The following is a 27362-nucleotide window of genomic DNA, read 5'->3' as shown; positions in this document are numbered from 1 at the left end:
TTGACTCCACCCCCTGCCAGCCTAAAGGCCCCTCACTCTGGGATCTTCAGGATTCCAGGGTGAGGTTTCAGGATCTGGTCCCAGGAGGAGGGGGAGGGGGAGGGGGAGGGGGAAGGGAAGGATTGGGAGCTTTGGGTTAGCAGATGTAAACTATTATATACAGACTAGATAAACAACAAGGTCCTACTGTATAGCACAGGGAACTATATTCAATATCCTGTGATAAACCATAATGGAAAAAAATATTTAAAAAATTTATATATATATACATACATATGTATAACTGAATCACTTTGCTGTATAGCAGAAATTAATAAAACATTGTAAATCCACTGTACTTCAATAAAAAAAATTTTAAGGCACCCAAACAACTTAAAAAAAAAAAAAAAATCACAGACCGTGGGTGATGCCCCGACTGTGTTCACAGGGGTCGGAGTTACCCAGAAGAAGCCCCCAGCCCCTGGCTGTGCCCCTCCTCGCTTGCCGGCCCCAGCTCCCCTCCTGCACGGTGGCCATGGCCTCCCCGGAGAGCTGCAGCTGGGGCTCAAGGGCAAGGGGTCTGGCCCTGAAGGAGCCCGAGCCCCAGCTCCAGGGAGAGCTCAAGGGAGGGGGAGGGCCAGCAGGAATTCTCAGCTAGGGGTGCGTCCACATCCCTTCTTACGCTTCTTCCAGAACCCCCTTCTTCCCACCCCTGCCGACCCCGGGTCCAAACTGCCCAGGGAGTGGCGGGGGGCATTTCTGACTGCTTTGCTCATACCCTGTACCTCGCTCAACACAGTTCTGTCCCCGTGTAGGCACCTCAGCCACCTGGCCCCCTTTCTCCATGTGAGTCACGGCGGTCTGTTACAAGCCCACTCTGGTCAGGACACCTTCCTTGCTGCCCTTCTACGGCTCTGCTGGGCGGGTCTCGCCAGCCAGCACGTAGTAGGTCTTCACTAGGTGTCAGCTAGATGAATTGACTAAATGAAAGTAGGAAATGAAAAGAAGGGGTGCGGCCAGGGTCTGGGGAGAGGAAAAGGCGCATGTTGCACGTGCCTCTGCTCTGAACAGGCCCAGGGTTCTGGGCCACCAGGGAGAGTCCGGCAGCCCAGCCTGGAGCCCGCCCCTGCCGGGGCTCTGACCGAATCCTGCCTGAGGGGGGGAGGGGGGGGCAAGGGGGAGCAGGGAGAAGGGCCAAGACAAGCAGAGGGCCATCCAGAGCCCCCTTCCAGGACACACGGAGGTGAGGGCTGCTCTCACACACGGCCAGGATGCCACCAGCAGAACCAGGAGCCAAGGCTGACGAAACCCCGGCGGCCGAGGACGCCGCCTGCTGCCCGGGGCCCGAGCCTCCCACACCATCCCCTCCACGGCTGTGAGGCATGATGGGCTTTGGAGGGCAGAGGGATGTCTCCAGAACACCACCCCCCTTGGATGACTGCCTTCGTGGGAGGCGATGGTTCTGGAAGAAAAACAAACAGGCGCTGGGGGAGGGAGGAAGCAGGCAGCAGATGCTGGCGGGAGAGACGCGGTGTCTGCGGGAGGTCAGGGCAGGCCGGCGGGTGGCTGGGCTGGAGGGTGGCCCCCCGGGGTGCCCTATGGCGCCAGGCCAGGGTCGGGCCCACAGGCTCTTCTGGCTGGGCCTGGCACGGAACTTGGGCAGAGAAAGTGTCCCTGGCAGGATGCCACCACCCGGGAGTCCTCCTGTGCCCATGGCCAATGCTCCCCCATCTTGGGTCTGATGGCACCACTGGCTGGGTGGCCCAAGCCAGGACCCAGGGCGCCAGCTCCCTACCGGCCCCTCTTCCCCACTGCCCCGTCTGCGGCCAAGCCCTTGGCTTCGCTCCCCCCCTCCACCCTTTCTTCATTCCCTCAAGCAGTAATTAGGGGGCTCCTAGGATGTCCCGGGTCCACTCAAGGCACTGGGGTTGGAGCAGCGAACAGACCCAACCTGCCCCAAGGAGCTTCACTCACCCACCTTCCAAGGTCCCCAGTACCTTCAGGAGAAGGCAAACCCCCAAGCGTGCAACCAAAGCTGCCAACTGCGAGTTTGAACTCCCCTCTCAGGACTCCCGCCCTGCCCTGACTGGGACAGGCCCCCGGACTGCGTACCTGCTCAAGCTCACCCCCTCCTCCAAGCCTCTATCCATGCCAGCCACCCTGCCCATGGCCCCTCTCCACTAGCCTTTCGGGAAGTCTCCCTCACCCCCTCCACAAGAGACTAGCTTTAAACTGAAGACCCCTGGGGTGAGGGGGAGGTGACAAACGCGCTCAGGGTGTATGTGATTCCCAGGAGGCCTTGCAGGAGGAGAAGGGTGCGGGGCCTGAGGAAGGGGTAGCAGAGGCAGCTGGGCAGAGGTCCCGGGGGGCCTGGTGGGAGCCGGAAGGTCAGTGTGGAGCAGGGGGTGTCCCCTCACAGTTCCTGGGGCGCTCCACCCAAAGTGGAGAAGGAACTGCTGCCCAGGGAACCAGGCCACTCTCCTGCTCGTGAACCTTCAAGGGCTCCCCATGGCCTGGCCACAAAGTCCAAGAGATGCTGGGTGTTGGCACCCAAGAGCAGACATTCCTAGCCTTCACACTGGCCCCCACCTACCCACCCACCTCTACTCCAGACTCAGGCACTCACAACTGCTGCTCCCTCTCCAAAACACACCCTTCTCTCTTTTCTACATCTGACTGTGTGTTTTCACAGCCCTCCTCTTCCTCTCAGGGAAGCCCTCGGTTCCATCCCGTCCCTCCCTGTTCTCAGGCCCTGAGCTATCTGTGTCACCCACAGCGTCACACTCCTTGAACTAGGAACTCCGAGCAGCCCATGTTACAGCCAAGGGTGAGGCACAGAGAAGTTAAGTCACATGCCCAGGTCACACAGCTCGGAAGTGATGAGGCTGGGCTGGGAGCCAGGCTGGGCTCCTGGGTGCGTTATGAAGCTTGGACTGTTCTCAGCCTTGGCCTTGGGGCGCTCACTTTCCCGTTCATTCGTTACTGTGCCCCGGCCGGGCCCTAGGCCCTGGAGCTTCTAGCCCAGCCAGCCAGAGGTGAAGACCCAGCCAGGACCATGCCACAGGGGGTGTGATAATGAACCGCCCGCGGGCTCTATCAGACTCAGACTGTATGATGGGAGGTTAACGCCGAAATCACCATCTGCCCTACAACGGCGGCACCACACGGGAGGCGCGCGGCGCTGGCCTCAGTTTCCCCCTCACTGCAATGGGGGCCAAGCAGCTGGTCCCCAGGTCTCCCGCCCCAGGGGAGAAAGCCACATCCCGCTGCCCCTTCCCTCCCGCGGCCCAGCGGGGGGCCTGCCCAGGAGCCACACCGGCAGCCGGAGGAGGGAGGAGCCAGGAAGTCCGGGCAGGGCGGCGCCCACCCCCAGCCCCGGGCCAGGCGCCGGAGGGGACGCCGGCTGCCCCCAGAAACACGCTGCAGATGCGCGAGGCGCTGCCAGCATTCCTGGAAGGTAACGCCAGGCCAGGCGGGGGGCGGGGGTACAGCCCCAGCCCGCTGCCAGATGTGCATCGCGAACAGCTGCCCCCGGCTAATAAGGTCAGCTCCTGGCTCCGGCGAGCCGCGCACTCACCCGCCGCCTCCGCCAGCCTGGCACCCGCGCCGCCGCGCTTCCCGGGGCGGGAGGTGCGCCACCTCCCCGTGGAGGGGCCAGAGCCAACCCCAGCCCTGCTGCGGTGGAGGGGGGGAGCCCACCCCCCGGCCCCCGCCCCCCCCCCGTTGATGGGGAGGGGCCAGAACACCTCCCCACCCCCTAGCGGTCGGGTGCGGGGAGAGGTAAGAAGCCACCCCTCTGGGAGGCAGAACCCCCTGGGGGGCAGGGGGGTGGGTGGAGCAGAAACCCCCAGCCCCCCCTCCCACCAAAGCCAACACTTCCCTGCTGCTGAAGGAGGGCTGGGCGGTTCGGGCGGGCTCTGATTTTCTATTTTACGGGCTGTTTCCCTTCTGTGACCGAAAGGGGAGACCTGGTGCTGAGCCTGGGGCCGTGGCTTGAGGGGGAAGCACTCGCATTCCACGTGCCCCCAGGTTGGGGATCCCCACCGCGGGCTGGGCAGGTTGCCTGGGAAGGGCAGCTGCGGGGACCCTGGGGTTCCTAGGATTCCCTGCCCCCTCCCCCAGCCTCACCCCCCCCAGCCTACCCCCTCCACCTCGCCCCACCCCAGGAACACCCTGTCCTCCATCCAGAGAAGTGAGGTCACCTCCCTGCGGGTCGAGGGGCGGGTAGGGGAGCCAGTTTCGGGATCGGGGCCCAGATTCCGCTCCTCCCTTCCACCCAGGTCCCCCACAGGGCTGAGGGCAGCCCCCCTCCTGCCCCCTCCCAACCCTCCCACCAGATAAAGGCGCCGGCAGCCGCCTTTGTTTCTCTGGTGTAAACCGAGCCAGATGCGGTCTAATCCCCCAGCTGGGCTGGATCTGCTGGCGGCTGTGGCTCCAGCGCCTCCCAACTCCTCCGGCCCCTCCCATCCCCGCTGTGTCCGCTGCCTGGCGTTCCCAGGGTTGCTGGGGGCTGTGGGGGGAGGAGGAGGAGGGGAGCAGGGGCCTGGCAGCCTCAACCTCACCTACGTCCCACCTGAAGGCCAAGGGCAGACAGACTAAGATCACTGGCTTTGGGATCAAGCCCTCCTGGGCCCAGCCACCTTAGGTGAGTCATGTGACTTCTCTGAGCCTTGGTTTTCTTGTCTGTAAACTGGGAATGATGAGGTCACAGGTTGTAGGAGGCTTGGTAAACTCAGATACTATTATTAGGATCTAGAATGATACTCACCTCCCTGACCACCCACTGTGCACCACATGGCCCCATCTAACCACACATCCCATGTCCAGGGCATGGAACAGCAGTGACAGTCATTTAGGTGCCCACGGGACTCCTCAGGCATGACTCATTCACTCCTCCCAAGGACCTGAGAACCCGAGGAGGCTGGTGCTAGTATTAACCCCACTGCACAGACAAAGAAGCTGAGGCCCAGAAAGATCCCAAAGCTACTAAGAGATAGGATTATTATTAAAAATGAGGAAGTGGCCCAGAGAGGTAAAGTGACTTGCCTAGGGTCACACAGCAAGTGAGAGGCAGAGAGAATGGCTGCCCTAGGGGCAAATATAGGATGGGGCAGGGGTGGGCACCTTCCCAGCCTTTGCTTCTCTTGTAGCACTAGGTGGGTTCTTCAAAGTGTAGTCTGAAGCCCTCTGGAATCAGACCCCTGCAATACTTTTTAAAAATGCAGATTCTGGGGCCTTGGTCTGGTCCTACCGGTGGGGCTGCCCTGGACTCTGCATTTATTACAAGTGTGGTGGGGGATTTGAGGCGCTGCAGTCTGTGCTGCCGCCCAGGTGGTCCATGCCATGTATGAGGGGCAAGGCAGAAAGGGCACCTGGGGCAGGCCAAGCCGAAAGCTGCTCTGAAGGGGGCTCTCTGTCCACTCCGGGACTGGCCTGCCGGCCCTGGGCCACTGGGCTGGGAACACAGCCTCACCTGGGCTGGTTCAGCCCGGAGGCAGGCGGGCTGCCAAGCACAGAACGGGCCAGGAGCGTCTGATGGACGCGGCGCCTCCTTCCAAAGGCCATTAATCATCCGGAGAAACTCCCTGTCAGTCTGTCTGTTCCCAGTGCCTCCACCCATGCACAGCACGCACACATGCACCACTTGTGCCAACACACGTACCACGCATGCAGGAACACACACCCCCCCCATGTGCACACGCCACTCATGTAAGAACACACACTATGCACACAGGCTCTGCATGGGCACACACCACACACCCACACAACACACTGCACACTCATGCCACATGCACGCACATGGGAACACAAACATGCAAACACACAGACATGTGCGCGCACGAGTCTGTCAGAGCAATTCCCACCCGATGAAAGGAGACAAACGCGGCCCCTGGAGCTGTTCTAAACACCCCAAAAGGAGGAGCAGACCCCTGCAGCCCCCCCTGGAGGGCCCCAGCCGGGTTCCGGCTCCCCGTTCCTTTGCTTGGGGCGGCAGTTCTATCAACCCGGTACCTCCCCAGCGCTTTTCATCCCCATCCGAAGCTCTGGCTGGTCGGCAGAGTGATTAATAAAAAATGAGGGAATGAATTAATGATTGGCTGATAAATGTGGTTTGGCAGACGCCTCGTCTTTGCAAGCAGAGAGGGAGGTAACTACCCGGATTCTTGGAGCGAGAAGGCTGGTACCCAACTTCCCCATGCATTTCACTGAGGAGCACAAGGCCAGGGGCGGGGGCGGGGTGCCCGGCCACAGCCAGCAGCCCCCAAGAGGCCCCTGAGCGCAGGTCCCCTGCCCACCGCCCCCTATGACCCATGGCCGCACACCCAGAAGCCCAGCCATGGGTGTCCTGCTCGTGTGCGTCACACGCTGGAACCTGGAGCCATTCATTCATTCAGATCAGGAAGGACACAAACACAGGGTTGAGATCCTGAAGATGCAACCAGGGTGGAGAGAAGCTTTCTTCAGCTGGAGTAGTCAGGGAGGCCTCCTGGAGGAGGTGACACTTGAGCATTCAATGAAAAGAAGCTGGTACTCTGGGCAGAAGGACAGGTACCGTGTTGTATCTGAGGGCAGGGGGCTGCTGTTTCGACAGGATCCCCCCCCCACCATTCCTAGAGCCTAAGAAGGAGCACTAAGTGAGGGTGCGGGGAGGGGGCTGCCTTCTCTCTGCCTGACACCTCGCACAGGAACTCAGCCGGACCTCGTTAGGGCCCGCGTGGCAGCAGACCCGGCCTGAGGGTCTGTCTGTTCTGCTCCCAAGCCCAAATCCTCTAAGCAGGACGAGGCACCGGGAAGCAGTCCTGTCCCTCTTTGCTCCAGACACTCAGAGCTCATCGACACCCTGAGCCCCCATCCGCCCGCCCCTCTGAGGGTATCTGACAGGGTAGTCTGAGCTCCCGCCTGGGGGGAACAGATTGGTGCTAAAATGGGCAGAACATTCCCATTCAGAGTGTGCCCCCCGGGAAGCGCCTTGTGGCTTCTTTGGGATTCATGTGTTCTTTCGGGTTTAGAAGGCAGCTCCCAAGAAAGAAGTCATAAAAATGCTTGGCTCCATGTGGCCTTGTGGCAACAAACGTACCTCTGAAGAGATGTACCAAAAGCCAACAACTTGGTTCTCATCTGCCTGCCAAAAAGGTCACCACTGTTCATCTCCCCAGAGGGAGGAAGCAAGCATCTCCCCAACTGGGTGGAAGCAAGTCTGGCTGGGCCCAGGCCCCAGCAGCCTGGCACTCCCTAAACCAAGGGCACAGGGGCCGCCAGGCACTGGCACTTGCAGCTGTCAGAGAAGAGCCACAGAGTGACACCCACCAGCTGGCAGCACCGGGGGGGTCCCAGAGGCCAGTACCATGATGACTCTCCACTTGCTTCTGCAAGTTTTTCTAAATCTTCCAAGTTTTCTAAGATGACCAGGCATCGTTTTGTGCTGAGGGAAGCGAAAGTGTTATTAAAGACACTCATAGGCGGAAGGAGCAGAAATGACCTTGATATAGAAGTGAAACTCTGAAGGTTTCAATGGGCTTTGGGGCCTAAGCAGTTAGCTGCCTGAGAGGAAGATCCAGTGGAGCCATCATACCGTTAACACCGGCAGCTCTGCCCAGGGAGCCCCTAGGGACGGGAGGAGGAGGGGCTACAGCCAGCCAGCCACCCCCCCCCCATTCCAACCATGCATCCAGCTATTGGTCCATCTATCCATCCATCTAAGCACCCATCTGTCTAACCATCAGCACACTCAACCATGCATCCATTCATCTGTCCATCTTTCCATCCATCTAACCATCCACCCAAACATCCATCCGTCCATCTATCCCCATCATCCCATGCTTCCCTCCCTCCATCGATCCACTCATTCATCTGTCCATCTATCCATCCATCCATCCATCATCCATCCATCCTTCATCTTTCCATCATTCTGTCCTTCCACTCCCTCATCTGGAGTAAGCAACTTTTTTCATTTTATCTAACCAGCATCCGTCCCTCCCCAGCCTAGTGGGCCTGTCCACCAACACACTCCTTTTCCCTTTACAGGGGCGAGCCAATCAGAATCTTCCCTGGGACACTTGCTAGGAACTGCCCTCCCCATCCCTCTTTGGAGTCACTAGATACCAGGCTAGAAGTGTTCTTAGCTGTCTCTGACATGTGAGGAGAAGCTGCCCAAGAATGAATTCCACACAGGAGAAGGCGGAGCTGAGGATGGAGACAGGTGGATGAGCCTGGGTCCAAGAGTGCCCGGGGCCAGCTTCACCCTCACCACTTACGTGGGGCAACAAACGCCCTTTTGGTATTGGGTTTGTGGCATTTGCAAACAGAAAGGGGCGTGGGTAACACAAACCCTTCCAATACAGTACAAGGTGATTTAGAACCTTCTAGATGCTCATTCCTGAGGCAGACGAGGATGCCCAAAAGACAAATAAGCCCTGTTCCGGCCTGCCAGAGGCTGACCCCCAGTTGGAGTTGCAGCTCTAAAACACGAACAAGGAGGAAAGCCATCCAGCCCAGCTGCTCAAGGCCAGCATGGGATCAAAGGAGGCCAGACAAGGCCCCTATCACTAAGCCTCAGTTTCCTTATCTGTAAAATGGAGACAGCATCCCCTACGGTGCAGGGCTGCTTGAAGATCAGGCTGACTGGGCCACTCCGCCACCAGCCATTCCTACCCCCTTCTTTTTTTGATGGCACAGCCTGCTCCGCATAAAGCCTGAGAAGGTCAGACACTCATGTTCCCAGTACCCCTGCAATTACAGCCGGGCATGTGGCCAAGCCTGGAAAAGTGGACCTAAGTTTGCTAAAAACCTTCTGGGAAACACCCGTGCCCCAAAGAGAAAAGGGCAAGGGAGCCCCCTACCCTTTCCCATCCTGCTTTTGGATGCTATCCTGGGGGAACGTAGTGCTTGGAGCTGCGGCAGCCAGCATGCAACCACAAGGAAAGGGCCAAAAGAATTATACTCAGATTTACTTTAAGAAAAAGGTCATCTCTTGTACACCTGGGGCTGTGGGCTGAGGTCTGCACTCTCACTACTGGTTGTAGGAGGTGGTCTCGTGAAGAAGTTAAAAGCATGGATTCTGGAGCCAGCTCTATCTACTACTTGCTGGCTGTGTGACCTTTGGCAAGTTACTTAACCTCTCTGTGCCTCCGTCTCCTCCATAAAACATGAATGATATTTGTGAGTGTTAAGTGACTTAGGATACACGAAAACATTTTGCACAGTGCTTGGCACGTAGAAAGTGCCCCCGATAAACATTAGCTCTAATTAGCCATCGCTGTCAGAGAATGTGGGGGATGCGGGGGGGCCGGGACTGGGGGGAGGAAGCCAGGCGGGCACAGAGGCCCAGGACCGCAGGAGCTGAACAGGAGCCGCGAGCCTGCTCCCAGCCTTGGCACCACGGAGGCCGCGCTGACTCACTCTGTGTTCGCCCTGCCAAGGCCAGAGCGGCGGGCTCCAGCCTGCCGATGCCTGCAGGGAGAGGTGCCCCGCGACGCAGCCGCCCGCCTCCCTCCACTCCTGCCGACCCGGAGCCAGCCTGGCAGCCCGCGAGGTGGGCGCCCTGCCGGCCTAGGGGGACCTCAGCCCGGGCCCAGAGATGCCCCCTCACCCCCACTCTGCAGGCTGCACTCCTGACTCCCCGGCCGTGTGACCTCCCTTCGTGGAGAAGGTGGTGTCCCTTTGCCCCTCCCGCCGGAGCCGACCGTGGAAGCGATTCCACTTGGCAGCCATGCTGCAGGGAGTCGAAAACAGTTGTTCGGCTTGTCGGATGCCCAGGCCCTGCAAAGCTCAACACAGGCTGCCGGGCTGGGGGCCGCGTAACTCTTTCGGGCGTGTTCTCTCTCTGGGGAGGGCGGGAGACCCCAGGCCCCTTTGCAGCGGGGTAAACTGAGACATCTCTCTGCACATCTCCTCGTCGGACACAGCGGAGCTGCCCTCCTGCCTTCTGCGTCTACCCACGACTCATATACAGTTCTCACGGGGCCTGGGGAGCTGCCAGGATCGATGCGCGGCTCCTACACACGCAGGGACTAGGCCGCTTACACACACCTCCTGGCATCTGCATGACGACCCCAGAGACAGGCACAGTCGTCACGCAAATTCTGTAAGTGAGGACCCGAGGCTGTCAGAGAGCATGAGTTACCTTGCCTGGGTCACACGGCTAGTTCACGGCAGGGGAGGGATTCAGCCCCAGGCTTGGCTGACCTTAAAGCCTGGGCATTAACTGCACTGACTCAGCATTCCCAGAAGCTTCCGGCCCCAGAGCTTTGGCCTCCCCCTCCCGGCCATCCTGCACGTTGCTGCCCAAGAACAATGCTTACAAGCCTCCCCCGCTCAACAACCTTCAGTGGCTCCCCAGCACCCACAGGAAAAAAAACCCAAATCCTGGTAAAGCCCTCTCCGTCTCTGACTTCTTGACGTCACCCCTGTAATCTATTCACTCCTCACCACAAGCCAAGTGACAGGGGTGCTTGAAAGCCTGGACAAGGCACCACCTCCTCCAGCAGGCCAGGCTCGCACCCACCACAGGGCCTTTGTGCGTGCTGTTCCCTCTGCCTGGAAGCTACTCTCTCCCCACTGCCCCTCTGCTTAAGTGGCCCCTCCTGGGAGAGGCCATCCCCCCCATCCCCCTCTCCGCAGTATTTTCTCCACTACGCACTTCTCACTACCCAGCAGGGAATTCTCGTGGCACTGATTTAGGTTTAATGTCTGAGGCCTCCGATTAGACTGTGAGCCTGTGAGGGCAGGACCCTGCCTGTCTTGTTTCCTGCTGTATCCCCTGCGCCAGGACACGGCCAGCGTGCAGGAAATGCTGGGTGAATGAGTGAGTGAGTGAGTGAGTGAGTGAATGAATGAGTCCCCTTCTCCGGGGGCTCATCGCAGAGCTAGCATACGTCTGGAGTCCCAGCTGGCCTGAAATGACCCCCCTCCCATGTTCTCTGCCTATGCTTTTCCGCCCCAACTACCAAGGTTTCCCTCAAGTGGCCCAACCACCGCTCACTCTGGCCACAATCTCCAAGTCCTCCTCCATGACTCCCACAGGCACCCCTCAACGGTGTAAATGTCCCCAGACTTGCCTGTGCAGCTTCCGCCACCTGAATCACCCTTTCTCCCTCCCCTACCCGGCCAACTCCTGCACATCCCTCAAGAGCCCTTCAGGTATTCCCTCCCTTGCAAGGCAGGACTGATCACACCCCCTTCTGACACCCTCTGTCCAACAAACACACCCACTGTGAGGTCCTCATGTCTTCGCCTTCACTGATCACAATGCTGCATACAGCAGGTGCTCACTACACCGTTACAGGATAACCCACCATCTCCTCTCAGGTCCTTCACAACGTACAGGCCTCCTGACTGGATAGGAACTCTCTGATGGCAGGGGCTGTTTTGTTCATTGCTACATCCTCACTGCAAACTCCCATGCCTGGATTTCCCTGGTGGTGCAGTGGTTAAGAATCCACCTGCCAATGCAGGGGACACGGGTTCGAGCCCTGGTCCGGGAAGATCCCACATGCCGCGGAGCAACTAAGCCCATGCGCCACAACTACTGAGCCTGTGCTCTAGAGCCTGCGAGCCACAATGACTGAGCCCGCGTGCCACAACTACTGAAGCCCGCGCACCTAGAGCCCGTGCTCCGCAACAAGAGAAGCCACCGTAATGAGAAGGCTGTGCACCACAACGAAGAGTAGCCCCCGCTCACCACAACTAGAGAAAGCCCGCATGTAGCAACGAAGACCCAATGCAGCCAAAAATAAATAAGTTTATTTGAAAAAAAATCCAGTGCCTGTTGGATGGATGGACAGACCGATGGACAGATGAATTGGACAGATGGATGGATGAAAGGAAGGAAAAATGGATGGATGGATGGATGGAAGGATGGATGGATAGATGGATGGACAGGTGGATGGATGCCCAGAGGGAAAAAAAGATGAATGGATAGATGGACAAAGAGAATGAAGGAATCAAGTAAAACAGAGATATGAATGGACGGAAGAAGGAAGGAAAGGCAGATGGGTGGATGGAAAGATGGGTGATGGATGCATGTGTTGATAATGGAAAGAAAAATGGATGGATGGGTGGGTGAATGGTTAGATGGATGGATGGATGGATGGTTGGATGGTTGGATGGATGGATGGATGGATGGATGGAAGGAAGGAAGATTGGATGCATACATGCACGCGACTGGATGGAAGAACAGAAAAGACGCATGGATGGAGGATGGATGGGTGGAAGGAAGGATGGATGGATGGATGGATGGGTGGATGGGTGGATGAGTGGATGAGTGGATGGGTGGATGGGTGGATGGGTGGATGGGTGGATGGGCGGGCGGGCAGGCAGGCAACTGGATGGGGAGGATGACCACTGCTTAGGTTACTTATGAGGTCACTTCATGGGTAACCTCAGTTTTCTGACCAGATGAAGAACCCCCCCCCCCCAGAGTCTTCCCCACCCTCACCAACAAGTGCTACCACTGCTCTGAGTGAGCAGAGGGGAGGGGTGGTATCTCCTTGGTCCTCCAGCTACACACACACACAGCGGGGGCGTCACGAGAGCCCTGCAGACCGTGTGGTGAGGCTGAAAGCATGTGTCATCTCCTAGCAGGGGACACTCATTGGGCCCTTACTGCCTACCCGGCCCCATGCCAAGCCCTTCTGTGGAGACTCTACCTGGGCTCCACAACAGCCCAGGCAGCAGGCTGCTCCCTCACTTTATCAAGGGGGAAACTGAGGCCCAAAGAAGTTAGATTATTACCCATGGTCACACAGCTCTAGGTAGCTGAGGCAGGATTCGAACCCAGAGCCTGCACTCTCAGCCACTCTGCTGCCAGCAGGCCCCACCCATGGCCGTCATGTTCCACCTCCCACTCTTAATTCTACTTAGTTTTTCTTACTTCATAATCTTCCTTAAGTCAACTCACTGTTTAAGCTTAAATAAATTTAAAATGTACATGAGTACCCTAAAAGGAAAATCAGTATTAAACAACATAAATAGAAAGTAACCCTAAAAATATATACTGTGAAAACGAAGCAATGCTATTCAGTTTTAGCCAAATACTACTCCCAGTGAAGGCTCGGGACCCAAGGCCTATTCTCTCCCTATTAAAAATGGAGATCAGCAAGTGTAGTGGTTTAAAAATATGTCCACAGATGCTTTGACATGCCTCCCTTGAAGAGGTAGAGGAGCCCTTGAGTTTGGGCCAGACTTAGTGATTCATTTCCAAGGAATAGAACATGGCAGAAGTGACAGCGTGTGGCTTCTGAGGCCAGGTCATCTGAGGCACAGAAGTTCCTTCCTGGTTCTCTCGTGGGTCACCGGCTCTGGGTGAAGCCAGCTGCTCTAGGGAGAGACGCACATGGTAAGGAACTGACGCCTCCAGCCAACAGCCACGCGAGACGTCGGTCAAACCTTCAGGAAAGACCACAGGCCTGGCAACATCCTGATTACAGCCTCATCAGAGACCTGGAGCCAGAAACACCCCCCGAGCCACTCCCCACAGAAACGGTGAGAAAACAAATAATTGTTGTCCCAAGCTGCAACGTTTTGGTGTATTTTGTTACACAGCAGTAGATAACTTATACAGCAAGTGTTCGGGAGGCATTAAAGACAGACTGAGACTCTCCATGAAGCAGTCAGAATGATCAAAGGGCAACTGAAAGGGGAAGAAGTGGACCTTGACGGAACTCAGTGTATTCTCTGATGCCATGTCCGTGCCTGCCCCCTCCAGCCTGCTCCCCACTCAGCAGCCAGAGAGGGGGGCGTTACATGAATCAGGTCACATTTTCCTGGGGAACTGCCCCAATGGATCCCCTTCCCACTTGAAACTCTCAAGGCTCCGTATCCTCCAGCCCCACTGGCCTCTCGGACCTCCCCTCGGGCTCTCCTTCCTCCCTATTCATCCACTCCAGCCATGCCAGCTTCCTGCTTTACCTACAAAACCTCAAGCTCATTTCCCATCGGGGCCTCTGCACGGACCGTTTTTCTGTTCCCTCTGCCAGCACCACTCCTCACCTGGCCTGCCCCTTGTACCTCCCAACCACAGCATCCGTTAGTCAATCCCCACACGGACCCTGCTTCCCGACTCCCTCCAGCCCTCACCATCTCCACGATGATAAGCTGGTTGCATATTTGTTCCCTTCCTTCTTCTTCTCAGTCAGCTCCGGCAGCAGAAGGTAAACTTGATGGGGGAGGGATGGGGGAGCAGAGGCAGGTCTGTCTTGTTCAGAGCTGTCTTCCTTACGCAGAACAGTGCCCCACACATAGTGGGTACTCAACAGACCTTCATGGAATGAATGATGGAGCTTCTGTATCCCACCAAGGGCTGGGCATCCAGGAAACCAGAGAGTGGGAATAGAAATGAACTAAGCTAAACTGGACCCGGACCAGACCATGCTAATCTGTAGAGCCTCCAGCTCAACCCAAATATAACAATGTTCCTCGGCTGCCAACCAGACCGAGGGCTTTTTTTTTTTTAAGAGTTTGGCTCCGGGAACCTCTCCTCTGTCCCCCAAACCCCCTCTTCCCTCACTTCACCACTCCTCACTCTCTCTCTCTCTCTCCATATTCACCGCTGTCATGAGCGCACAATTTTCTGCCACGGCTTTCTGCTCCTTTGTTCTCTCCACTGTGTCCCTACACAGGAACCCTCTGAATGTGCCCCGTGGGGCCTGGGCAGTGTCTCTGCCTCAGAACATCTTGAAAATGGTACTGGAAATGGGTATGGAGTTTCTGCTCAGGGTGATGAGAAAGTTCTGGAACTAGATGGTGGTGATGTTTACACAACAGTGTGAACATACTAAATGCCACTAGACTGGACCCTTTAAAACGGTTACAGTGGTAAATTTTACATGGTGTTTATTTTTTACACAATAAGGAAGTGTAAAAAACAACAACAAAAAAATGGTGCCGGCCCCATTTGGCCGTCATCAAGTTGAGCAGTTTGAAGATTTTATAATCTATAACACTGGTAGGTCTAAAGGCATTTTTCTGTGTTTTCCTGAGATAGACACATGGGTGTGATCGCTTTGATGCCTGCCTGCCCAGTAAACCAACTTCTCCTTCGTACAACTCATCAGAAAACGAACAAAAACATCAATCTGGTAAAACCACCTAGAATATGAAATTCTGAGACGTTTCACAAACATGCTTTGGGGATACACAGTGTATCATTTTTAAATTTTTGTTTTCCTCTTTCTTACACAAAAATTAAACTAGAAACAGGAGAAGAAAAATCACGGTATGAATGAAGCCCTATGGTGGATCCAGACCTCTGCGTGGGGAGGGCCAGCGCAGGAGGGGGACCAATGAGACAGAAAATAAATAAACGAAAGCTTCCCCATCTCCCAGGGAGCATTTTCGACGGGAACCACCTCCACACGCCCAGTCCGCGCAGCAAGCTGGGATGCATTTTTTAATTGGGCCACGTTTTCAGCTCCCCGGGCTGCTCCAGCGGGAGCTAAAATCATTACAATTTTCAAACTGATCTGACAGAGATGCTGGTGCATGGCTAAAGGGGGGCAGTGGGAATCGGCTGTTTGGAAAATAGATGTAAACCTCTTGGCAGAGTTTTTTCAAAATTTAAAGCTGCTGGTGGGCTGGTTTCCACCCTCCACGATGCCCCAGAGAACGAATGCACTTGCGCTGGGATGTGAAAATATCCCCTGTGGAGGCCACGGACCTATGACCACTTCACCAACTCGCTGGCGGGCGAGGGATGCAGGAGTCCTGCTCTGGCCCCGAGTCGGGGCTGGGCTCCACACGCTGCCGTTCTCGACAAGTCTGTCCCCAAGGTCTCCCTGGGCCCGGTTCGGGGCAGAGGTTAAGGGAGGAAGAGGCTGGGGCCTCCACCCTAAAGCACATGAGGTCGTTCCACTGAGGACCCCAGAGGAGGCGGAGGGGCACTGGGGGCCCGGCCAGGTCCCCTGTCGGCACGGACACGGCCGAGAGGAGGGGAGATGTGGAACCAGCATCCTGGCCTCTCCTCCAGGTCCCCCCGGCGGACCCTCGGCTGCAACGTGGCCAGCTGGGTGTAGGCCTCTCCTGTCCTCCCTGAGGCGGGCCAGCGAGTCAGGGGTGACCCTGGGGGGCAGGGACTGGGAGGGGCAGCTGAGTCAGCACCCAGCAGATCAACCAGAGAGCCGGCCACTGCAGCCAGAGGCAGAAAAACATCTCAGCCCCACCCAGGGCCCGCCATGAGGCCTGGCCCCCAGCCCAGGCCAGGGGCCGCGTGCCATCGGCGCTCCCCACCCCCGCCGTGGTGCCGGGGTGACTGGGGGCCGCGCTCCACCCGCCCGGAGAGCGCTCCTTGGGGACCTGGGGTTATTTACAGGGCTGGCCGCTATTTAAAGCCTTGGTTTGTTTAGGAAGCAGGGCAGTGGGTGCTGGGCCCCTTAGGGGATGAGGCCGGGCAGCCCTGGCTGGGGGGTCTGGGGCTGGAGAGCCTGCTGGCCATGTGAACAGGGGACCAATTAGTCACTCTGGGGGAGCAGGGGAATGTAAGTTGGCCTGTTCACCAGCCGTTTGGGGGGGGGCACACGGTGGGGGGAGCATGAACCCCGCTGGCGGCCCCCAGCTGGCCTCCCCAGCCACACGGCCACACAGTGGGCTCCTCAGACGTGCCCAGGCCACCCGCCGCCCAGCGGGGACAGCTGCGGGCCGCTGGCCTCCGTGCCCCGGGCGGGGGCCGGGCCGCTTGACCTCAGAGGGCTGGTCTCCTCCAGGATTTTACGGTCGGGGCCTGGCGTTCCCAGCCACAGCGTCTCGCAGAGGGGGCAGCCCGGAGGACGCTGAGTGGCCACAGAGGTTGGCTGTTCTCCCACGTGCCTGCAGCGGGGGGAGGGAGCCGCCGGAGGAAAACGGGGAGCCGCGAGGGAGACGTGGGAAGGTTCCCTGCGAACGGGAGCGGTGAGGACACGCAGAGAGGCCCAGAAAGCGGGAGACACACGGGGCCAGAGCCAGAGCGAGACAGGAGGACAAAGACAGAGGTGGCGGCAGCGAGACAAAGGGAGGACCGGCGAGCCGGGAGCAGCCGGGCCGCGCGGAGAAGGCGCGCGCGGCCGCCGACATGTGTGTGGTGAGGCTCAAGTTCAAAAGGGAGGGAAGAGGTGGTTTGACGACCAAAGTCATTGAAAAATTTCTGGCGCAGCTGCCCCGAGGCTCCTGGCCACGGGCCCGGCTCGGAGCTGAACTTAAACAAACCCCTGCAGCAGCCATCTGCTTGATTTTAAAATAAATCAAACAGTCTGCTGAGCCGGGATCGAGTTTCCATCTGTGCCGCCGCCCGCTCGCCGGCTTGGAGCCGCGCTTGCCTCTCCCAGCCAAGGCTCCTGGCAACATGTGGGCTGGTAATTCCTCCAGGAGCAGGGAAACTGGGCCCCCGCCGCCCCCAGCTCCTAACTGAAAGCAAGTGCTATTTTTACAGCCACCCACTGGAGAGGGGGGCCCCAACGGGGCTCGGGAAACCCAGGCACGGGGTTAACGCTGACTTGCCTCCAGCCCAGAGGGGTGGGGGACGCGCCATGGGATGCCCCCCTCTGCCTCCAGGAAAGGGGTGAGGGGCTGAGTGCAGGGGTGCTGGCCCCTCCCGGGCCAGGAGAATACTCCGACATCACGCGAGACCCACAGGCCGCTCCGGACAGCCGTGGACCGTGGCGGGTGGCAGCAGCCCAGGGTCTCCCTGGAGTGGCTGAAAATAGCAGCAGGAATCCCCCTCCCTCAGGCTGGGGCCACCCCGGGAGGTGCCGCCCACCTGTCCCCTACAGGGCCAGGCCACCAGGGGAGCCTGCCTTCCCTGACCCAGGCGAGAAACAGAGAAAGGGAAACACCAGCCTGGCAGGGTTCAGTAAGCCCATCTGTGCAATGGGCATAACACGGCCCTTCTGGTGGTCTCGGGGGAACAAGTATGGGGTCCTATGATCTTGCGGCTGCAGCTGGCACACGGGGGGCTCTCTATGCCATCTTGGAAAACGCAGGAAGGAAAGAAGTGACAACAGAAAAAGATGCCTTCCTGGAGAGCTGCCCATTCCCAACCCGAGGGATACACAGTGATGAGACAGGCCCTGGCCCCCAGATAGGCGGGGTGGGGGGGTGGTCTCCATGCCCAGCAGGATGCCTCGCTTCCACAGTGCAGACCGCCCTCTGACCCCTGCCAGACGTTTCCCGATGCGTGTGCCGGGTCCCAGCAGGGAGATGCACAGGTGCAGGGGCGACCCCAGTTTCACTCACTCCTCAGTACACAAACCAGGGCAGGCCAGGGGCAGAGCGCGGGTCTGCACCAGCATCACCTCTCCCACACATCACGTTCCCTCTGAGCCTGGGTCCCCCTACTCAAAAGCACAGAGGGGAGGCGTGGATGGCTCAGGGACCTTCAGGCTCCCACCTTGTCACATTCTGCATGGCTCTTCCAAGGGACGACCAACCTTCAGATGCAAAGGCTTTTGTACCTAGAAGCTTCCTCTGGTTTGCCCGGCCAGCACTTTGCTCCTCAGCCCCAAATGCAGCCCAGAAATGAAGACAAGCCGATTCCACAGGTACGGAATGTCCTGTCCTGTCCATCAGGCATCCTCTCCCGCCCTCTCCCCTCATCACCTGAGGTGCAGGCTTGGAGAGCCTGTGCAAGGCTCCCTGTCCCCTTCATACCCAGTCACCTGTGAGGTTGGTGCTTTCACTGCCCCCATTTTCCACATGGGGAAACTAAGCCAGAGAGTCAGCTAGCCCAGGATAGAAATGGTACAGCCGAGGGCCCACACAGGGCCTGCCCTCCAACACCACGCCCTCAACCACTGCGCCCTCCTCCCTTCTCCGTGGGCGCCCTCCACCCTCCTTCCTCCCTCGGCTGGCCCAGCTGCTCCCCAACCAAACCAGCCTTTGTCGAGACCCACGCAAACGTCCACCACGCTGCCTTCCACAGGCCAACTGGCTTATTTCCCAAGATGACCCAAAGAAGGGGTGCTGCAAACCCATTTTACACTGGGGGAAACTGGGGTCTGGTAAGTTGCCCAAAGCCGGACGGCCAGCAAGAGGCAGGAGAGGGACAGGAGCAGTGGGCACTGGCCGGGCCTGAGACTGGCACAGCGCCCCTCCCCACCCTCTCCCCTCCCCTGAAGCCAAGACGGGACAAAAAGGACGGGGCAGGCATGGGAAGGGGAGGGGAGGGGCCGCCCCCCACCCCCTGCCGGCCACAGGGTCATCTCTGAGAGTCACCCCTTCCCTTCTCCTCCTGCCCCAGCCCCCGCCCCTCTCATCCACTCAGCAAACCTTTACTGCGCACCTACTGTGTGCCGGCCCACGGCCAGCCCCACCCAGGAGACAAGGCGTGTGAAAGCCGCTCTCATCTCTTGGGACTCGCAGTCTGTAAGAGGGACGTGCCAGGCCATAGGGGGAGAAAGAAGGGAAGGACCACCGGGCGAGTGCACTGGCGTCCCAGGGCTGCCATAACTAATTATGACAAACCAGGTGGCTTAAACAACAGAAATTCGTTTGCTCGGTTTGGAGAAGTTTGAAATCAAGGTATCGGCAGGGCCACACTCTTTTCAAAGGCTCTAGGGGGAATCCGTCCTGCCTTTTCTAGCTTCTAGTGGCTGCCAGCCATCCTTGACGGCCCTTGGCTTGTAGCTGCATCCTTCCCATTCTCCTGCATCTTCACGTGGCCTCTGTGTGCGTGTCCGTCTCCGCCTACCATCCTCTCTGCCAGGGTCCAAATTCCCCTCGTCTTATAAGGACACCAGGCAGTGGATTCAGGGCCACCCTCATCCAGTGACCTCATCCTAACTTGATCACATCTGCAAAGACCTTATTTCCAAATAAGGGCACATTCACAGGTCTGGGTGGACATGAACCTGGGGGTACACCAGGCCCCAGCACTGTCCCTCGAGGCATTGACCCCCCGAGCAGACCTCTCCAGGTGGACCGAAGCCGCTAACATGGCGAAGGGGCCAGCGGGCACTCCACTCACCGAACCCAACAGTTGCATGATGTCAATCTTTTTTCTGTCTCTGGGCTCCTAACAGCCAGAGCCTATTATGGGATATTATGTACCCGGAGGGAGGACGCCGGTGCCAGCTCCCAGCCTGGCAAGAGGCGCCTGGGGATGGCCTCCACCTCGCTTCACAGCTCTCTCTTTCTCTCCCTCTCTCTCTCTCCCAGAAGCAGCCACAGAAAATCTTTGTGGGGACGACCGAGGCCTCCGTTCCCACACGACTGACTTGGCGCAGCTGCCAACAGCCGGCTGACCTCCGCCCCCGGAGCCTGTGAGCCTGAGCTGCCCGCGGACGCCGGTCTTCCCAGCCCCGGCCGAGGGGCTCCTCCAACGCTCCCCGCCCCTACAAGAACCTCAGCTCAGAGCCAGAGCCCAGAAGATGACCTTCAAGGTCGTGTGGTCCCCTGGAGGGCACTCCTGCTGGGTGTGAGCCCAGGCTCTGGGCTCCCCCGGCCTGGGGGGTCTTCCTCACGCGGAGGGACCAGCCTTGCTGACTAATGCACTAGGGGTGGCGAACAGCCATATGCAGCAGCCCTGGCCCTGGGACACTTCTGGAAATGTACCCTACGAGCATGAAAACTGTGAACGTGCAGGAAGATGTTCTTTGCACTGTTATTTATAATAGTGGGGGAAACCGTCTAAACGTCCAACCATAAGGTGCAGTTACTAAAACCCAGACAGCCCCCTTCACACACTGCTGAACACGCTCAGCTATCACCCTGTGGGTGCGGGACACCCCTGTGGACGTCTATTGCTCAGGCTGCCGTAACCAAGTACCAGGCTGGCAGATTCAATCAACAGAGATATATTTTTCTCACAATTCTGGAGGCTGGAAGTTGGAGACCAAGGTTGTTGACAGGTTTGGTTCCTTCCAAGGCCTCTCTCCTTGGCTTGCAGAGGACCATCTTCTCCCTGTATATCTCACGGGGTTTTCCCTCTGTGTGTGTCTGTGTCCTAATCTCTTCTTCTTACAAGGACACTAGCCCTATTGGATCAGGGCCCACCCTAATGACCTCTGTAAAGACCCAAATAGAGTCAAATACAGTCACATTCTAAGGCGCCAGGGTTAGCAGTTCAACATAGGAATCTGTCGGGGGGATACAACTCAGCCCATGACAGGAATCCGCCACCAAACGGAAGCCATTTGACAGGCCATGTGTCAAGCGACACTGGCACCAAGGTGACACAGAAGCTTTCAGCCCTCTTGTCGCATGAGATCCAAGAGTTCAAAGATCCCATTGGCTCCCAGGAAGGAAGCCCTATCTGAAATGCTCTACCCCATGAGGCAGCATCAAAGCCAAGGAAAGGGCCTGGGGCAGCTCCCAGCTCCAAGTCTCAGGAGCTGGGTGGCCTTGGAGAGGCTACCCCACAGCCACCTCGTAGGTCCTCAATATCAGAGGCCAGGCTCCCCGGTTCACCCGGCAGGGGGGCCTGGTCTAAGCCCCTCCACCCTCACTACTGGCCTCCTTAGGCTCGAAGGTGACAATCCACCAGCTCCACACAGGACAAGGTGTCACCCATAAAGGCCTTGCAAGGCAGGCCCCTCCGGTTCCCATAACCCCAAGGGCAGCTGTAGAGGTGCCGCCCCATTTCACAGATGGTGAAAGCGAGGCTGACACAGCCAGCGGCCTGTCCAAGGTCACATGGCACGGAAATGCCTGCCTCACATTTAACACTAAGACAACTCGGTGATAGCAGCATTAACGCCTGTTTCAACGGGAGGGGGTCCCATCACCTTGTGAACACAGCCGTACCAGCATTCCAAGTCCTCTTCCAGCCTGGACTTACACGGACATATTTCTTTAAGGCTGTAATCAAGACACGTGTACAATTTTGTGCTCTGCTTATTTTGACTCAGCATTAGATCATCAGCTTCTCTGTGTTGAAATGGGCTCCATGGCTGTCATTTTAAAGCCACAGAATATTCCACCCCCAGGGGTACACAACAGTTTGCCTAACTGTATTTTATTGTTGGATGTTCAGAATTTCCCCACCACTATAAATAACAGTGCAAAGAACATCTTTGTGTGTCTTATCGTTTTCATTCTTGCAAGTTCATTCCTTTGGATGCATTTCTAGAAATGGGATTATTGGGCCAAAGTATGGAGTGTCTTTAAAAGCCCTGGATACACATTGACAAATGGTTTGGGGAACAGACAATATGATACGGATTTGTGCGCTGCCACCGGCAATACAAATGAGCCATGTTTTGCAAATTCACCAGCACCAAGTCTTATTTTTTCTGATATTTTAATAGTTTTTATGTAACTATTTCCCCATATATTATTTGTGTTCTCTCTCATTTGAATCACCTGTCCAAAATTCCCAGTCTTTTTGACAGCACCCTGGGAGGCCAGAAAGTTCAGAACCAGCCTCTGGTGGCCCAAAGCTTCAGGACACCAAGGGGTCACTTTCTGTGCCTGATCAGTGGCAAGGGACAACCTCTCCCAGTGACCCTTCAGCCACAGCTGCCCCTACCACCAGGACAAGTCCAGCGGGCAATGTCGGGCTGACGGCTTGGGGCTCCTACTCCCCACCTCAGTCACGTGCCGTGGCCAAGCCCATGTGGCTTAGATATAAGGTTACAGAATGTGGGCCAAGCAGCTGAAGGGACACTGCTCTGCCTTGTGTGACCTGAGGGCTGGCCATGAAGAAGCAGGTGCTGCTGAAGCCATTTCTGGAACTTTGAGTTGCTCCAGAGGGTATCTCCCTAATGTGGGGCAAGTGAAGGTGATGGGGACAGGTTGGGAGGAGGCAAATGTCAATGGGGACGCAGGCCAGCCGGGGGGCCAAGAGAGACCCAGAAAAAGCCAGGAATAGAATCCGGGCTTCCTTTACATCCAAAATAATCCAGGTAGGGGTAGGCGGCAGAGAAGCTGGGCGACAAAAGCCACATGGTGAGGCACCGTGGTTGAGACAGACACTGATGGCCTGGGTTCAAATCCCGGTGCTGCCCTGACCCGTTGTGAGACCACAGGCTGGTTCTCTCGTCTCCCTGTGCCTCAGTTTCCTCACCTGTGAAATGGGTTCACAGTGCCCGTCATGGGGCTGTTGTCCGAGTTAACAGAGCTAATATATGTGTGCAGCTCAGCAGGTCTGTGCTCGGAAAACAAAAACTTCAGACGCGGGTGATGCACAGCCAACCCACATCCCACCCGGCTGGTCCGCAGGAGGCCGCGGCAAACCGCAACCCACCGGCCAGCCGAGCAGAGAATGGTTTTTACATTGCACATTAAAGAATTGTAAAGAATAAATAAATAACAGAGAAGAAAACGCAGCAGAGACCAGAGACTGGCCCGCAAAGCCTAAAATATTTACTACCTCGTCCTTTAACAAAAAGTTGGCCAAGCCTGGTCTAGAGGCACCGAAGTTTCTGGTGGAATCACGCAGAGGGGATGGGTGGTGTGGGGCAAGGACCTGAGGACTTAGGAGAGGAAGCAGCAGGACGTCAGTGTCCGAGCGGAGGGCTGCATGGGAGGACCTGCAGGTCAGAGACAGTGCCGGGCCCAGCAGCGGGCACCCGCTCGCGTGTCCACCGGGGAATCGGGCTGATGCGTCTCCGTCGGGTAGAGAAGCAGCCGCTGAGACACCTCGGGATGAGGCCCAGCCACGTGGTGTGGCCCCCTCCATCGGAGCTCAGAACCCAGATCTGGAGGGAACCAGAGATGCCGCAGGGCCGGACCCCAGGGACACAGCCGGCTCGTCCAGTCACCAGCCAGTCGATGCTCCACGCTACACGTGGGCCCAGGCACCTGGGACCCTCCTGAGCATCCTCTGTCCCCAAGGACCCTAGCTGGACCTTCTCCCCAGGGCTAACCCGGCCTGGACAGGGTGCTCCTTGAGTGAGGCCCTGGGATGGGGACGCAGGGACACCAACGCCATCCTTGGCTACACTCTGAGAATCACGTCTGCCCTTTCCTGGCCTGGTCCCTTGGGAAAGCGGCCCCTGCTTCATGCGCTGCCCCTAAAAGCCACTCCGGTCTTCATTTGCCACTGCATGCCCAGCACAGCACCTGGCGACCCTGAGTGGGTGTTTGAATGAGTAAGTGATCGGCCCCAGAGGTCAGCTGTAAAGGGTCACAGCCCTCCGCCCACTTTCAGACGAGAGAGCAGAGGCCAGGAGAGGTGCAGGGCCTTGTCTGAGGTCACCCTGCTGGTCAGCGGCAGAGCTGGGATCTGTCCCAGCACCGTCTGGCCCCAAAGCCCGGCTCTCTCACTGCAGCCAGCCTCGTGGGCAGACGGGGACCTGCAGGCACTGCGGGTGGGAAGGAGCTCTGCGGCTGGGTGGCGAGGAGACCTTCAAAGGAGCCCAGTTACCCCTGCCAGGGGACAGCCAGCCCCGGAGGACGGGGCCCCATCTGTCTTGCTCACTGCTGTCAGCTGAGGCCTGGCACAGGCCAGGTGCTCCGCAGGGGTCTGCTGAGTGACCGAGGGGCCCCCAAGACCTTCCCGGTGGGACTCTGGAGCCCTGGCCCTACAGGGTCTCCCGGAAGCCCGAGCAGGGGGCCAGGGTGCAGCTTCTGAAGGTGTTGGGGGCAGGGGGCCCCTGGGCCTCAGCTCCACGTTTCACCGCTTTGAATGTAAAACAGGAGGGAGCAAGAGAGCAGGCGAGCACAGACACAAACAGCCCCCAGCCGCCAGCCCGTCCCCATCACCAAGAACCCTCCGCTCGGCCCTGCCAAGAGCCGGGGCCAGCAGTGGGCCTGGAGAATAAACATGTCACTGCAAGGCCAGCCCGCCGGACCTCTGGAGCCAAGAACCGCCGGAGGCTGTAAACAGTCTCTCTCTTGGCCGCAGACTCTGGCCCACCTCTCTGCGCTGGGAATTAGCACTTTGCCTGCCATAAAGAGAGGGCAGGCCGGGAGGTGGGGGGGGGGGGGGGGGGGCGTCTGGGGAGGGGCAGTGGGCAGGGAAGCTGGGCTGGCCCAGGGCCAGCACCTCCATCCTCGCAGCCTGCAAGCTCCCCCTTTCTCTAGGAGGCAGTGGGAGGCTGTGAATGAATGGGCCGCAGCGAGGCCCAGCTGGGCAGTGCCGGCTGCAGGCTGGAGAAGGGACAGGGGAGGGGTGAGGCCTCCTCTAGGGGCCCTGGACGCGGCCAGGGGTGGCAGATGCTTTTCACAGCAGCCCAAACCCCACCTGGGGCTTCCAGCTGGATCTGGAGGAGGCAGGGGGTCCCTGGGCAGCAGAGGCCCAGGCCACGCTGAGCAACCTCTCAGCCGTCTCGAAAAACCTCTCCCACCAGCCCTGGGGAGCAGTAACCACTCACTCTGCCTCAGACAGTTCCTGTTGCTGGTTCACATCAGGCCCCCAAACTGCTGCCTTCATTTTGGTTCTACCCTCCAGAGCCACAGATCTTCTCGAAAGGCAAATCGAGCCATGCCACCCTCAGCTGGAACCCTTCAACGGGACCCTTGCCCTTCAAATCATGGTGCTGCCGGCCCTGCCTGCCTCCTGGGCCTCCCCCTTACACAGCCTCTTCACCATGTGCCTTTCTCCTGCCTCTGGGCCTTTGCACATGCTGTCCCCTCTACCGTGAATGCTCCTGCCTCCTCTCTTATGCCTTGTTCGCTTCCTCTTATTATTCAGACCTCGGGTCAACAGTCACCTCCCTCCAGGAAGCCTCCCAGACATCACCCCCCCACCATGAAGACAAAGACCCCCATTACCTACTTTCCACACAGCACGTTCGTCTCCTTCCAAGCCCTCAGCCCGGCCACAAGCTGCTTGTGTGTCCGGTAACCAGCATCTGTCTCTCTCTCCCACCAGACTGGGAGATCTGCAAAGAAGGGGCTGTGTCTGGTTTTACACATCACGGTTTCTTAATCGCCAGGCACCTAATCGCACTCAGTAAATAAATACTTGTGGAATGCATGAATCAGTGAATGAAGGGGTCATGTGAATGGCAGTGTCACCTAGAAAGGTCACCCAAGCTCAGTTCAAATCCCCTCGCTTGTCTGGGAGGTCTTCATGAGCAGGTTGTGTCCCCTGCTCCTCGCAGCTCCCCACGGCTCCCGGCCGAGAGGGACACCCACATCCCCTGCGGACAAGAGCATCCCCCCACCGCAGACGGTCACGACTGTGGGATGAAAGGGTTTGGGGGAAACCAAAGGAAGGGAGAAAAAGCAAGGCTGTGATGACCGTGGCCTGAGCATGGACTGTCCGGCCAAACGTGGGTTCAAGTCTTGGCTCTGCTGTGCAGCCTTGGGTCAGTGGTCTGACCTCTCTGGGCTTCAGTTTCTTCACCCACAAAAAAGGACCTGACGATCACAAGGGCTACGCGGAGGATCAAGCGAGCTAAGACGTGCAAGTACGCAACCACTGAGAGTCTTATGATTCATGATTTGGGAAAACCACCTGTCCACAGTATTCTGGAGGGTTCAAGGGTTTTCTCCGGAATGTCCCAACCAGGGGCTTCAACGGCCTGGACTCTAGAACTCTGGGCCTGTGGGGTACCGCCCACCTAGTTCTTACCCTGTAAGGGAGCCCTGAGCACAAAGCACCCCTGGCTGACTCGCAGGGGCAGGGCAGGCCTTCATCGCAGGGGATCTGGGGCTGCACGACCCTGCCCTCCAGGAGCTCAGCCTGCCTCTGGGGACACTGGGGTCCCAAGGAGGATGGCCCCATGGGGGGGTCAGCTCCTGCTGGGGAGAAGGCACAGTCTCGGGGTGGAAAGACCACAGTTCAAATCCCACTCCTTAACCAGAGCGAGACACCACTGCACCCCACCGAGGCAGCTAGAATCAAAGAGACAGACAACAGCAAGTGTTGGTGAGCATGTGGGGGGCTCAGAGGCCTCACAGCCGCAGGTGGGAACGGAAAACAGTCTGGCAGTAACCACGTAAGCCAGCAATTCCACTCCCGGCTATCTACCCCAGAGAATGGAAGCATTACACTCACACGAAGCCTCGTCCATGGACGTTCACAGCTGCACTATCCACAACAGCCAAAGAGTGGAAACACCCAACTGTCCACCATGTGATGAACGGATACACAAACGGATATATCCAGACAGCGAATGCACCTCAGCCACAGAAAGGAAGTCCTGACACAGCCTCCCGCACAGATGAACCCTGAACACAGCAGGCAAAGTGAAAGACAGCAGATGCAAAAGACCATATATGAGACGATTCTATTCATTCGAAATGCCCAGAATAGAAAAATCCATACAGACAGAAAGATCCGAGATCACGTTAGGGCTTGCGGGGTGGAGTGGAGATAGAGGAGTGACTGCTCACAGGCACACGGTTTCCCTTCGGGGTGATAAACATGCTCTAAAACAGACAGTGGTGGTGGCTACACGACCTGGTGAATACGCTAACCCCTGTGAATACGAACTGTACCCGTCAGATGGGTCAGCTGTGTGGTGTGTGTGAATTCTATCTCAACAAAGCTGTTATTAAAAAACAGACAACCGCAGTCCCTAGCCTCG

General features: G+C 57.9%; 1 protein-coding gene and 1 long non-coding RNA gene across 6 annotated transcripts in view; one reads left to right on the top strand and one right to left on the bottom strand.

Annotated features, from left to right (window-relative positions):
* Positions 1-27362, bottom strand: part of GSE1 (Gse1 coiled-coil protein) — a 420112-nt gene that overhangs the window by 362614 nt on the left and 30136 nt on the right. The window lies entirely within an intron of this gene.
* LOC309648829 lies at positions 16344-21951 on the top strand. Its single transcript, XR_014256830.1, has 3 exons — positions 16344-17029; positions 18364-18485; positions 20101-21951. It is a non-coding gene; the product is annotated as an uncharacterized lncRNA (long non-coding RNA).

The sequence above is a fragment of the Balaenoptera physalus genome (genome assembly GCF_965194825.1).
Source record: "Balaenoptera physalus genome assembly, chromosome: 19".
Classification (NCBI taxonomy): domain Eukaryota; kingdom Metazoa; phylum Chordata; class Mammalia; order Artiodactyla; family Balaenopteridae; genus Balaenoptera; species Balaenoptera physalus.
The sequence above is the reverse complement of the archived record's forward strand: the minus strand, read 5'-3'. Positions and strand labels throughout refer to the sequence as shown.